We start from the raw sequence: 13,520 nt of genomic DNA on the forward strand, positions 1-13,520 counted from the left end.
GGTGCTATGAGGACTGCTCTTTTGAAAAAAGGGCCAGTGGAGTGTCTGCATGTGTTTTCTTTCAAAAGAAACTTTCGAAAGAAGGTGTTCTTCCTGAAACAGAAATGGAAGAGTGTTTTCGAAAGGAGCACCACATTCTTTTGATTTACTTTTGAAAGAATGCTTTTTGTGCGTAGATGCTCCATGGGATCTTTTGAAAGAGCCCCCTTCTTTTGAAAAAGCTTTCAAGGGAATTTGCTAGTGTAGACACAGCCTTTGGCTATATCTACGCTACAGAGATCTTTTCAAAGAAGCCCTTCCGGAAGATCTCTTCTGAAAGAACTTCTTTCAAAAGAGTGGGTCCACACACAAAAAAGCAGCTGAAAGGAGTGATCTGCTCTTTCAAAAGAGAGTGTCCACAGAGCCCCCAATCTTTTGAAAGAACAAGCCAGGTATCAAAAAATCAGGCCGCGTGAGGACTGCTCTTTTGAAAAAAAGGGCCTGAGGAGCATCTACACACATTTTCTTTCAAAAGAAACTTTTGAAAGTGGTTGATCTTCCTGAAACAAGAAAGGAACAGTGATGTTGAAAGGAGTGCTGCATTCTTTCAATTTACTTTTAAAAGAATGTTTTTTCTGTGTAGACACTCCATGATATCTTTCAAATGAGCCCCCTTCTTTTGAAAAATCTTTCTAAAGAACTTGCTGCTGTAGACACAACCTTTGTGTGTAGCTGTGTTATTTTGAAATAAGATGTTTAAAAATAGCTGTTTCAAAACACATTATTTCAAAATAACTCTGCTCTGTAGAGGTAGCCATTATGAACCACTAGATTATACTTTATGCATCTGAAGTGTTATGTACAATTTTGGAAAACTTTAAAGATGTAGTTCCATATATTAGAGAAAACAGAGAAAATAGTTTCATAATTAATTAACAGTATCAAAGGGCAGTCTCATGAAGGAAAATTCAAAATTTTGAATATATTGAGTTTGAGAAGAGAAAGAGAGTCAGACAGAGAAACAGAGAGAGAGAGAAAGAGAGAGAGAGAGAGACATTTTAGCCATCACAATTTTCAAGTACCTAATGGAACACAAAAGTAATCTATTCTATCATCCAGGAAGAGTTAAAATGTATAGTCATGAGCTGAAGCTACAAGAAGAAAAGTTTAACAACAGATATTAAAACTTTTTTTCTCTTCAATTTATATTTTAAACTCTTTTATTGTTTGTTTACACTGTGGCAAGTACAGTGGGGCCTCAATCATTAGTAGGGGTCTACAGACACTATGGCTGGGTCTACAGTAGAGAGTTTTGTTGACAGAAGGGGGCTTCTGTTGACATAGCTCAGGGAGAGTCTACACACTTAAAGCATTCTGTTGACGGATTATCGACAGAACTCTGCATTTTCCTCGACAGTATTATCCCTCAAAAACTTGAGGCAAAACAAATTTATAAAACACACTTCCACTTTCTACAAAAAAGAAAAGAGAATAAATTTTCTACATTACTTCATACCTCAGGATACTTCAACCAGAATAACAACAGCTCAACTAACAATATTGTTGACCTGTCCAGCTACCAACTCCGCCCAGCAGAGGAGTCTCTCTTATCCCGGGGTCTTTCCTTCTGCCCTACTTCCTCCATGAACTTAATACAATTATGTGGTGACCTTGAAGCCTTCTTTCACTGCCTCCATCTAAAGGAATTTTTCCAGCACACCTATGAACAACAGTCTGACTCTCTCGACCCCCCCACCAACAACAAAAGAAGAAGAACTCTGTGTGGACTCCCTCTGAGGGTCATAGTGAAAGTCTGGATTTCTATGTACAATGCTTCCGCAACTATGCTCAGGCTGACATTATACACAAACAATGTCAAATGAGACACAATCTCAACTATGCTGAACGCCACGCTGTCCACAGTCTCAAAAATAACCCAGACATCATAATCAAACCAGCTGACAAAGGGAGTGCTGTTGTCATCATGAATAAGTCAGACTATGAACAGGCGGTAGGCAGACAACTCTCCAACACCACATTTTACAGACCTCTCTCCAATGAGCCCACTTTGAAATTCCAAAGGAAATTACAACAACTACTTAAAGAACTCCCTGCTGCTACTCGGGACCGCATTCACTCAGACACACCATCTGAGCCCCAGCCTGGATTATTCTATTTACTTCCCAAAATCCACAAACCTGGAAACCCTGGACACCCTATCATTTCGAGTATTGGCACCCTTACCACCAGACTATCCAGTTACGTGGAATCCCTCCTCAAACCCTATGCCACCAACACTCCCAGCTGTCTCCGAGATACCACCGACTTCCTGAGGAAATTACAAAAATTCAGAAAAGTTCCTGATAATGCCATCCTTGCCACAATGGATGTAGAGGCTCTGTACACTAATATTCCACATAAAAACGGATTACAAGCAATCAGGAATACCATCCCTGATGTCACCACAGCCAATCTGGTGTCTGACCTCTGTAATTTTTTCTGACACACAATTATTTCTGATGTGGGGACAATTTATACCTCCAAATTAGTGGAACTGCTATGGGCATCCGCATGGCCACACAATATGCTAATATATTTATGGCTGACCTGGAACAATGATTCCTCAGCTCTCGTCCCCTATTATCCGTCCTCTACTTAAGATACATTGATGACATCTTTATGATTTGGACCCATGGTATAGAAACTCTAGAAGAATTCCACAGAGACTTTAACAATCTACACCCCACCATCAACTTATGCCTCGATTACTCCACGCAAGAGATACATTTCCTGGACACTACGTACTAATCAAAGATGGCCTGATAAATACCACACTGAACCGAAAACCTACTGATCACTATACTTACCTACACCCTTCTAGCTTCCATCCTGCACACATAACTAGATCCATTGTATACAGTCAAGCTCTTAGATACAATCGCATTTGCTCTGATCCAGCTGACAGAGACCAAAAACAAGAAGATCTTTACCAAATATTCATAAACCTGAATTACCCACCAGGAGAAGTAAAAAAACAAATTGACAGGGCCAGACGAATACCCAGAGACCAGCTACTCCAAGATCGGCCCAAAAAAGCTAAGAACAGAACACCACTGGTCATCACCTACAGCACCCAACTCAAACCACTGCAACAAATTATTGAAGACCTACAACCTATCCTTAATCAGGATGCCACACTCCAGAAGGCCCTGGGTGACATGCCTGTTCTCTCCTACAGACAACCTCCCAACCTTATGAGGATCCTCAGGAACAGCCAGAGTCTTTACCCCAGGAATACCAGTCCTGGAACCTTTCCTTGCAACAAAGCCTGCTGCCCGCTTTGTCCACATATCTTCTCTGGAAATACCATCACTGGACCTAACCAGGTTATTCACAGAATCACGGGCACTTTCTTACGCTCCTCAACTAACATCATATCTGACATCATGTGCCAACAATGCCCAGATGCTTTGTATATTGGACAGACTTCTAACTCCCTTAGACAAAAGGTTAATGGGCACAAAACAGACATCAAAACACTCCAGATCCACAAACCAGTTAGTCAACATTTTAATGGCATGGACCATTCTGTTAATGACTTAAGAGCATGCGTGTTACTGAAAAAAAATTTTCACACTGCTATTCAAAGGGAAACGGCCGAGCTGTCTTTTATATTCAAATTCGGCACATTTACACATGGTTTGAACTGGGATGGGAATTTTCTGAGTCACTATAGGGGCTCGTCTGCATACTTGGCTTAAATCTAATTCTTGACTTCCCCCCCCCCACCCCTCCACTCTCTGATTTGCTCACTTTGGTCATTTTTTTCTGATTTGTCCTCCTTGATTACTGTTTTTGGTTCTCTGTGCCTTAAATATAGAGTCTGTTCTGGTATGGCTGTGGTCTGAAGAAGTGGGTCGCACTTTAAAGCTCACCTAATACATTATTTTGTTAGTCTTTAAAGTGCTACTTGACTGCTTTTTGTTTTGAAGCATCTGTCTACAGAGTACTGTCAACAGGGCTACATCTTCACTAGCTCCCTTTTCAAAAGGGGGATGCTAATGAGACACTTCAGGATATGCTGATGAAGCACTGCAATGAATATGCAGCATCTCACTAGCATTTGGTTACAGGAATGAGGGGATTTCAAAGTGTGTGAGTTCCTTTAGAAAAGGACCCTGTGCAGACGAGCCGTCATGATCGAAAGCGGCACTTTCAAAGTGTTACGGCTGCCATTATGCGAATGAGGCATTGCATATTTATTGCAGCACCTCGTCAGCATATCCCAAAGTGTCTCATTAGCATCCCCCTTTCGAAGATGGGGGGGCTAGTGTAGCCCCCGTGTAGCCAAGCTGCGCACGAACAAAATGTTACACTTTCAAAGTGCCGTGGCCAACTGCAGGCTAATGAGGCATTGAATATGTATTTCAGTGCCTCATTAGTATTCTTCGATTTGGTTATTAGCATGGCCATTTCTGAATTTTGGCCAAGTGTGACCACAGCCCAGTTCAGTGTAGACACTTTTGTCGACAGAGAGGGCTTCCAGTTGCCGGGCAGCCCTTTTTGCAGAGCTGCTATTCTGCTTTCTGGCACCAGAGGGCAGTGCAGTCTGGAAGTTCTCTGTCGACAGAGCAAATTGTGTGTGAAAGCAATTTGTTGGCAGGTGTTCTGTTGAGATTTCCCTCTCGACAGCAACTTCTGTCAACAGATGCTTCTAGTCCAGACATAGCCTATTGTAATAAAGATAGTTCACTTTGGCTACATGTACATAACAGTGATCTTTCAAAAGAAGTTCTTCTGGAAGATCTCTTCTGAAAAAACTTCTTTTGAAAGACTGTCTCCACACAAAAAAAAAAGCAGATAAAAAAATCATTCTGCTCTTTCAATACAGAGCATCCACACAGCCCCCACTCTTTCAAAAGCATGGGCTGGAGATTGAATATATGGCGCCATAAGGACTGCTCTTTTGAAAAACTGTTCCCTGTGGTATCCAAACGTGTGTTTTTTCCCAAAAGACTCTTTTGAAAAAAGGTGTTGTTCCTCATCTGGGAGAGAAGAGAGGCCGCTGGAAAAAGTGCTGCATTCTTTTGATTTCAGAATGAAAGAGCGCATTTTGTTTGCAGACACTCCGTGGGTTCTTTCAGAAAAGGCATTTTTTTTCAAAAGAACTTGCTAATGTAGATGCAGCCTATTATAATATTAAAGAATTATTGGAATATGAAAAACTGTGCCCTATGATCTGTCAGACAGACAGCATAAATGTGCTTAAGGTACAGTAAGTGCACTTTAAATAATGTAATGTATAGGTCATGAAATACTGCAACACGTTAAATGGACCACTACTTATTCTCCATTGGGGAATTCTGTTTATTTTTACATTCACAATTACTTTATACAACCATATCATCCCATACCTAAGCTTTTAGTAATACCCGCAGCATTAAAAACAAAACAAAACAAAACAAACAAAAACAAAAACGACAGCTGGCAGAATGCATTGCAGTTAGCACAATGTATACTTTTATGTTCTGCAAACCTATGCATTTTTAACAGAGGTCCCAGTTTCATTCTGCTCTCTGAGTAACAGCTTCTGCTCTTAGCTGTAGTATAGGTTGATGGGATTATGAACCAACGAGGCTGGTTCTTTAGTTAGATAATATGCTGATAAAAAGATGGGTTGAATTTTCATTCATTACTCATTCATTCCCTAATTGTTGATAAAGGTGAATTCTGTAACCCAGAAGTGTAGTTACCATTGGGAACTGAAAGATAATAGGTACCACTTGGAAATAATCATGCCATTATGTTCATGAAGCAGAAAAGGCAACTGAAAGCTTTCGTTCTCCTAAGATTAGATTATTTCATTGAAAGTATACCCACTCATTTTTTTGTTTGGGTAAAAAAAGACCTATTTTCATATTTCTGCCCTCTATTTATAGAACTGCACTGCCACAAGTGAGAGAAAAGATAAGAAAGATAATTTAGAAAAGAAAGCCTATGATGCCTTTGACTTCAGCAATATCCTGTGTGCATTTTATAGTGGTATCTGTATAATACTGCTCCAGATATGCAGACATTTCAAACAAGTGAAATTTGGCATTTGATATCTGTGGAATGCTGTTATTTCTTCTAGAGATGTAGCTGTTTTAATAAGTAAGTCAGTCATGTATTTTAGATGGGAGTGTAAATTTACTGTTTGACTTCTTCTATTTGTGGTAAAAACATTATTATAGTTCTTCACAGGGTACAAAAGCATGTTTGATGTTTGCTCAGACCCATCAAATATTTATCACTGTTCCTGCAAGACTACTTAAAATTATATTCAGGTGCTGCCTTTTCTCTAAATGTATTATCTCAAGGGAGGAGGAGTGGGGTTAGGGGAGGGAAATAACGCACACATATTGTTCTCTATTTAGTGCTGGAGAACCATATACGAACAGCAGACTCTTCAATTTTCTTCCTGTATAAATGTCTACATAATTAGTGTACTCCTCATTGTTCCCTTTACAGAACGAGAAACGTTTGAGACCTCATACATTTTCATAACTATGTATATTTATAGTTGGGAGTATATTGATAATTTTGCTAATTCATTTTTAGCCATGTGACTGTGATACATTACACTTGCAGTGCCATTCTACAGGGGATGCAAGACCCAGGGCAAATCGGTCTCTATGGATCCCTCTCTGTAAATATTTTTATACAAGTGATATCTTGTGTGGGGAGGAGGCACCAATGCTGGGGGGAATGAGGGACACAGGGTGGCACCTGTGCTAGAGTTGAGCGGGCACCCTGTGCTGGGAGGTCCCAGAAAATGGAGGGATCTGGGGCAGAAGGGAAATAGCTGGTGTCAGCCAGTCAGTGGCATGTCCTGCAGTGCTAGGATGCTAGCAGCCAATGTGGCACTGGGTGACACCAGGAGCCAGTGGAGCAGAGGAGTCCAGGGCTGGCTAGGGTTGTTGCAGCTGCTGCTGGAAACTGAGTCTGAGCCCCATACAGCACATACACACTGATGTGCAGGGGCCCTCAAAGCACTGTGGACTCTTCACCCAATTCAACATATTCTAGGAACAGCTCTGTATACTTTATCCATTGGATAAACATCCAAACAAAAAAGGCTTTAAAAAACCCCTCACACATTGCAAAATTTGAATGTATCCTTCTATATATTACCAGTCCTCTCTCTGCCCCCGTAAGCTGAGAACAGTAAAGGAGCAAGCTGTTGTCATATGTGGGAATGGAGGGACTTGAGAAATTCCACAGCTCCATCCCCTCAGAGTTTGGGGAAAGTATACGATGGAAAAAGTCATAAGAAAAGCCAGTGGCTGGAAGTTAAAGCCTGGCAAATTCAAGTTAGAAATAAAGGGCATGGTTTATCTGAGAGAGTGACTGATCACTGAAACAAACTACCAAGCAAAAAGATAAATTCTCCATCTCTTGATGTCTTCGGATCCAAACTAAATATTTTTCTATAAGATATGCTTTGTTCAAACACAAGTTATTGGACTCACCATGAGTATAACTGGATGGAATTCAAAGGCCTGTGTTGTAGAAGAGGTTAACTAAAAAATCTAGTGGTCTCTTTCTAAAATGCAGGAATTTATGTAGCCTGTGACTGGTTCAGTCAGAAAGATACCCTTAAGACTGTCACTTCATGTGCTGATTTACTACTGAGCCCACCCAGCTGCCCTCCAAGGTGACCCACTACCATGCCATGCTGAGTCAGACACTCCAGTCTCCTCCACCAAAAGGCACGGAGTCGGGGTCACAGCTGAACAAAATGGATACTGAGATCAGATCAGCGCTGAGAAGGCTCAGCCACAGGGACTTGATACAACACCAAGGTGCAGAGCCCCAGTGGGACCAAAACCCCAAATAAACCCATCTTACTATGTCTACATGAGAAGATTTTTCTGGCAAAGCTGGGCTTTTGTCAGAAATACCCATGGAGTATGTACACGCAAAGTGTGCTTTGTCAACAGTCTGTCGACAAAACTCAGCACAACCATCTACAGTGTTATATCTCTCTGCATTCAGGTTTAACACCTTTCTCTACAGTTTTCTGTTGACGAGAAAGCTGTGTAGATGCAACAGGGGCCCTCTGTCAACAGGCAGGGCTTCTGGTTCACTGGGTAGCCCTGTGCAATTTGCAGTTTCCAGTTGGCCATTCTGTCAAGAGAGGGATGGGCAGTATGGCTGCTCTCTGTCGACAGAGCGGATTGTTCTTTCGATCCACTTTTATGTGTAGACACAATCTGTCAACAGAAGTTTTGCCGGGAAATCCCTTCCAACAAGTCACTTCTGGCAACAGATGCTTCTTGTGTGGATGTAGCCACCGTGTATAAAAATGTTACAGAGAAAAAGCTCATAAATTGTTCATCTTCTTTAACTATGAAAGAGAGATATGCATAGCTGTTGCTCCCCACTGCCTGCCACTTTCCAAATAACAATTATTTACACTGGTTTTAATAATAAAAATGATTTTATTAAGTATAAGAAGTAGAATTTAAGTGATTACAAGTGATAGCAGACAGATCAAATGTCAGCGATGTCCTTTCTGAAATGGGTCCAGCTGTTCTACTGGCATCATTATTATCAACAACCATGGGCTCAGCGCCTGTTGGTGTCCAATGCCTCCCTCACTATTTCCTTCCATCCTTTCCTGTCCAGTGCAGGGTGGATTAGCTTCTGTAGACTAGCTCCCCACCAATCTACTACATCATGTTCTACTGTCATTACTGTTATTTTGTTTCCAGGTGTTTTCATGCATCCTCTCAGGTGGTGAGGCAGTCTGTAAAGCAAGCTGAGGGCAAGTATTGTTTATTTCTCTTGCATTATATAGAATATCCCTAGGGCAAGGGGTCTGTGTTCAATTCCCTAACACTTCTTTGGAAAAGTACAAAATTCAAGGTGGATTTCAGCATCAGGTGACATAGGCTACATCTACACTAGGACACTACGTCGAAGTAGTTTATTTAGAAGTAAGAACATCGAAATAGGCTACTTCAATGATTATCATCTACATGTCCTCCAGGGCTGGCAACGTAGACGTTCAACATCGAAGTAGCACCGGGGAATGTCGAAAAGAGCTGCCCCGGAAGGAAACGTGGACAGTCCACACATACCAGCCCCCTCTTTCAAAATGAGGGGCCAGGAAAGCCCGCGGACCGGGTCACAGAGCACACAAGCCCTTCTGGGGCAGCTGCAAGCTGTTCCCTTAAAGGGCCCCTCCCAGACACACTCGGCGTGCACCATATGAGCAGCCCTGCGTTGGTGATACAAGCCTCGCAGACCTCGAGCCTGCAGACATGGACGTCCAGCAGCAGCTGGAAGCCCTCCCAGCCGCCTCCCGTGGAGCAGGCACCCTCCTAGATGCTGCCTGGGCAGCCGCCCAGCAGCTTCTGGAATGGGAGCCCTCCCCAGGAGCACCAGGAGACACCCCGACCATCGGGCCCTCCTCCTCCCCCCATCCGCCGGGTGCCCTGCTGACTTTGGAGCTACCCCTCCAGCACCGAGTGGTGGGAGCACCTGGTTATGGGGGAATGGAATGATGACCAGTGGCTGCGGAACTTCCACATGAGCCGGCAGACCTTCCTGGAGCTCTGCCAGTGGCTCACCCCCGCACTCAGGCACCACAACACCCGGATGCGGCGCACCCTCCTCGTCGAGAAGAGGGTCGCAATAGCTATCTGGAAGCTGGGCACTCCAGACAGATACCAGTCCATGGGACAGCAGTTTGGAGTGGGAAAGGCCACAGTTGGGGCTGTCCTCATGGAGGTGAGGAGGCCTGGGGCTGAACCGCCTGGGGAGGGGGGCCTGGGTAGGGGGGCCTGGGTGAGGGGGGTCACACTCTGCAAATCCTCACAGGCACCCATGTTCCCTCCCCAAAGGTGGTGGGTGCACTCAGTGCCCTGCTGCTGAAGAGGGTTGTCCGAGTTGGGGACCTGGATGTGGCCGTCAAGGGATTCACCGCCATGGGATTCCCCAGCTGTTTGGAGCCCTTGATGGGACCCACATCCCCATCCATGCCCCAGACCACAGTGGTGGCCGCTACATCAACAGGAAGGGCTACCACTCTATGGTCCTGGAGGCCATGGTCGACAGCCGTGGCCGCTTCCAGGATATCTACGTGGGCTGGCCTGGCTCTACCCACGATGCCCATGTTTTCCGGAATTTGGGACTATGCCACTGACTGCAGGTGGGGACCTACATCGTACCCCTCTGCCTTGTGGGGGATGTGGCATACCCCCTCCAGCCCTGGCTTATGCGGCCCTATACAGGCCACCTCACTGATAGCCAGGAGCACTACAATGCCCGACTCAACCATGCCCGACAAGTGGTCGAGCGAGCCTTCAGGCACCTGAAAGGCCGCTGGCGTTGCCTCCTGGCACTCCTAGACCTGGGCCTCCCAAACATCCCCCAGGTTGTGGGGGCCTGCTGCACACTCCACAACCTGGTGGAAAGCAAGGGGGAGGCCTTCATGCAGGGCTGGGCACAGGAGGCCTCAATAGCCTACCCCCCAGCCAGCCGCCGCCTCGAGCTGCCAGGCCCACCAGGATGGGGTCTGGGTCTGGGAGGCCCTAAGGGAGTACTTTGACCAGGGGGCCCAGTGAGCGACCCCCTGGCCATCCCTGCACCCCACCCCAGCACCCACACGCCACCCTCGCCAAAAGCACATGGGGGACAGGTTTTTGGAAAAATAAAACTATAATTATTTACAGGAACAAAAATGTCACCTCTTTTCAGCATATAATATTAGCAAATAAAACAGATTAAATGAAAATAATAACTATATACAAGTGGGGACATCTCTAATAAACTATGTACAGGGGGGTCAACTATAAATAACTATATAAAGGGTGGGTACAACTATGTACAGGGGGGAGATGTGGGGAGGCCACACATCGGCCCATCATTCTGGGGCGGGGGTGGAAAGGAACGAGCCCCGCCGCGTTCAGCTGGCTGGTCCCCCTCTCAGCTGGGGTCCCCAGCGAGGCCGGCTGGGGGCCGGGAGGATGGGGAGGTATGGCTAAGGCGGGTTCTCGGCCCTGGGTGGCTTCTGCCCTGAGGAGCTGGTGGGTGGGGCAGCAGGTGGGACATCAGGTGGGGCAGCAGGCAGGACATCAGCAGGCGGGGTGGTGGGGAGGGCAGCAGGGAGGACATCGGGGAGGGCAGATGGGCCACCAGCTCCTCAAAGGTGTCAGCCACCCAGTTGAAGGTGGCCATAAACTCCCTCCAGGCCTCCCAGCACCAGGCGGCCTCCCGCTCCTCAAATTGGAGCCTCTGCTCCATGAGGTCTGCCTGGCACCAAAGGGCCGCAGCCACCTCGGGGTCATATGTGGTGTGGTGGTGGCCCCGGCAGGGGTGGGCCTGTCCCAGGGCAGGCGGTGACCCCCGGTGTTGGTGGTCCAGTGGTCTCGGAGGGCTGTCTGTGACCACGGATGGTGTGGCTGCAGAAATAGGGGGAAAGGGGGAAGGGAGGCTGTGAGTACCCAGCCTTGACCCGTGACCCACCCCCCCCATTCCCCCAAGGGCCTGTGTCCCCCCGCATCCATCCCCCATTGGTGCGTGCAGTGATCCTGTGGGTGGCCCCTTCCAGTGGTCTGCCCCACTCCCCTCCCACCGGGGGTGGGGCACGGCACTGTCCATGGGTGGAGGTGCTGCTGGGCACTGGTGGCTGTGGCACCGTCCCTGTGCCGTGGTGTGCCCGGGCCATGGCAGGCTGGGGTGTTGTGGGGATGTGTGGGGACGCCGGTCAAGTGGTGCCCTCGCCCCATGCTCAGGAGGTCTGTGCCCTGTGGGGTAAGTACCTGACTGTGCACTGCCAGGATCAGGAGATGCCCATCTAGCAGACACCCAGCTGGAGCTGTGGGATGGGATGTCCAGCATGAGTTCCCCCTCCTCATTGGACCACTCGGTGTCTGGGGTGGAGGGTCCCGGCTCTAGCCCTGCGGGGGGCAGGGCTGGCCTCCAGACCTGACCCTGGCTCCGAGGCCGGCTGGGGCTCGTCGGCCGTGGTGTCAAGGGTGGCTTGGGGATGGGGTGAGGAGGAGGTGCCCCGGGGGCCCAGGATAGCCCTGAGCTCCCGGTAATAGGGGCAAGCGGCAGGGGCAGCCCCAGACCGGCTGGCTGAGTCCTGGGCCCGGGCGTAACCCTGCCGCAACTCCTTGACCTTACTCCTGACATGGTCAGGCACGCGGGCAGGGTGATCCTGAGCAGCCAGGCCCTCAGCCAGCCGGGCGAACACCTCCACATTCCGCCGCTTGCTCCCCATGATGTACAGCACCTCCTCCTCACCCCAGAGCCCCAGCAGGTCACGGAGCTCAGGGTCAGTCCAGGAGGGGCCCCGCTTCCTACCCCGCTAGCTGGAGGCCTGGGATCCCTGGGACGGCCTGGAGGGGGAGCTCTGGGGGTGCTCAGGAGGCTGGCTGGTTGCCATGGTGTCCCTCTGGGCTGTGCAGGGACACCTCGTGGCACGGCTGCTGCGTCCACGCTGTCAGCTTCCTGCTACGGGGTTTCCGGGTAGCTTTAGGAAGCTTTAGGAGCCACTGGGCACAGAGATCATAGAGCCCCGCAGGGGATGACCAGCACATCTCAACCCCTCAGCTGATTTGCACCATGGTGGACCCTGCTATTTCAAAGTAGCGGGACGCGGATCGTCTACATACACCCTCCTTCGATGTTCAACGTCGAAGTAGGGCGCTATTCCCATCTTCTGATGGGAATAGCAATTTTGACATCTCGCTGCTTAATGTTGATTTGAACGTTGAAATAGCACACGGCGCGTGTAGACGCGACGCATGCTATTTCGGCGTTGTGCTGGCAACTTCAAAGTAGCCGGCTAGTGTAGGTGGAGCCATAGGCCGCATCTACACATGCATGCTACTTCGAAGTAGCAGCGCCAACTTCAAAATAGCGCCCGTCACGGCTACACATGTTGGGCGCTATTTCGAAGTTGAAATCGACGTTAGGCAGCAAGATGTCGAAGTCGCTAACCCCATGAGGGGATGGGAATAGTGCCCTACTTCAAAGCTGAACGTCGAAGTAGGGCATGTGTCGACAATCTGTGTCCCGCAACATCGAAATAGCGGGGTCTGCCATGGCAGCCATCAGCTGAGGGGTTGAGAGACGCTCTCTCTCCAGCCCCTGCGGGGCTCTATGGTCACCGTGTGCAGCAGCCCTTAGCCCAGGGCTTCTGGCTGCTGCTGTGGCAGGTGGGGATCCATGCTGCATGCACAGGGTCTGCAACCAGTTGTCGGCTCTGTGGATCTTGTGTTGTTTAGTGCAACTGTGTCTGGGAGGGGCCCTTTAAGGGAGCGGCTTACTGTTGAGTCCGCTCTGTGACCCTGTCTGCAGCTGTTCCTGGATCCCTTATTTCGATGTGTGCTACTCTGGCATGTAGACGTTCCCTCGCAGCGCCTATTTCGATGTGGTGCTGCCCAACGTCAAAGTTGAACGTCGACGTTGCCAGCCCTGGAGGACGTGTAGACGTTATTCATCGAAATAGACTATTTCGATGTCGCTACATCGAAATAAGATAT

Source organism: Carettochelys insculpta, chromosome 2 (assembly GCF_033958435.1).
Source record: "Carettochelys insculpta isolate YL-2023 chromosome 2, ASM3395843v1, whole genome shotgun sequence".
NCBI lineage: Eukaryota > Metazoa > Chordata > Testudines > Carettochelyidae > Carettochelys > Carettochelys insculpta.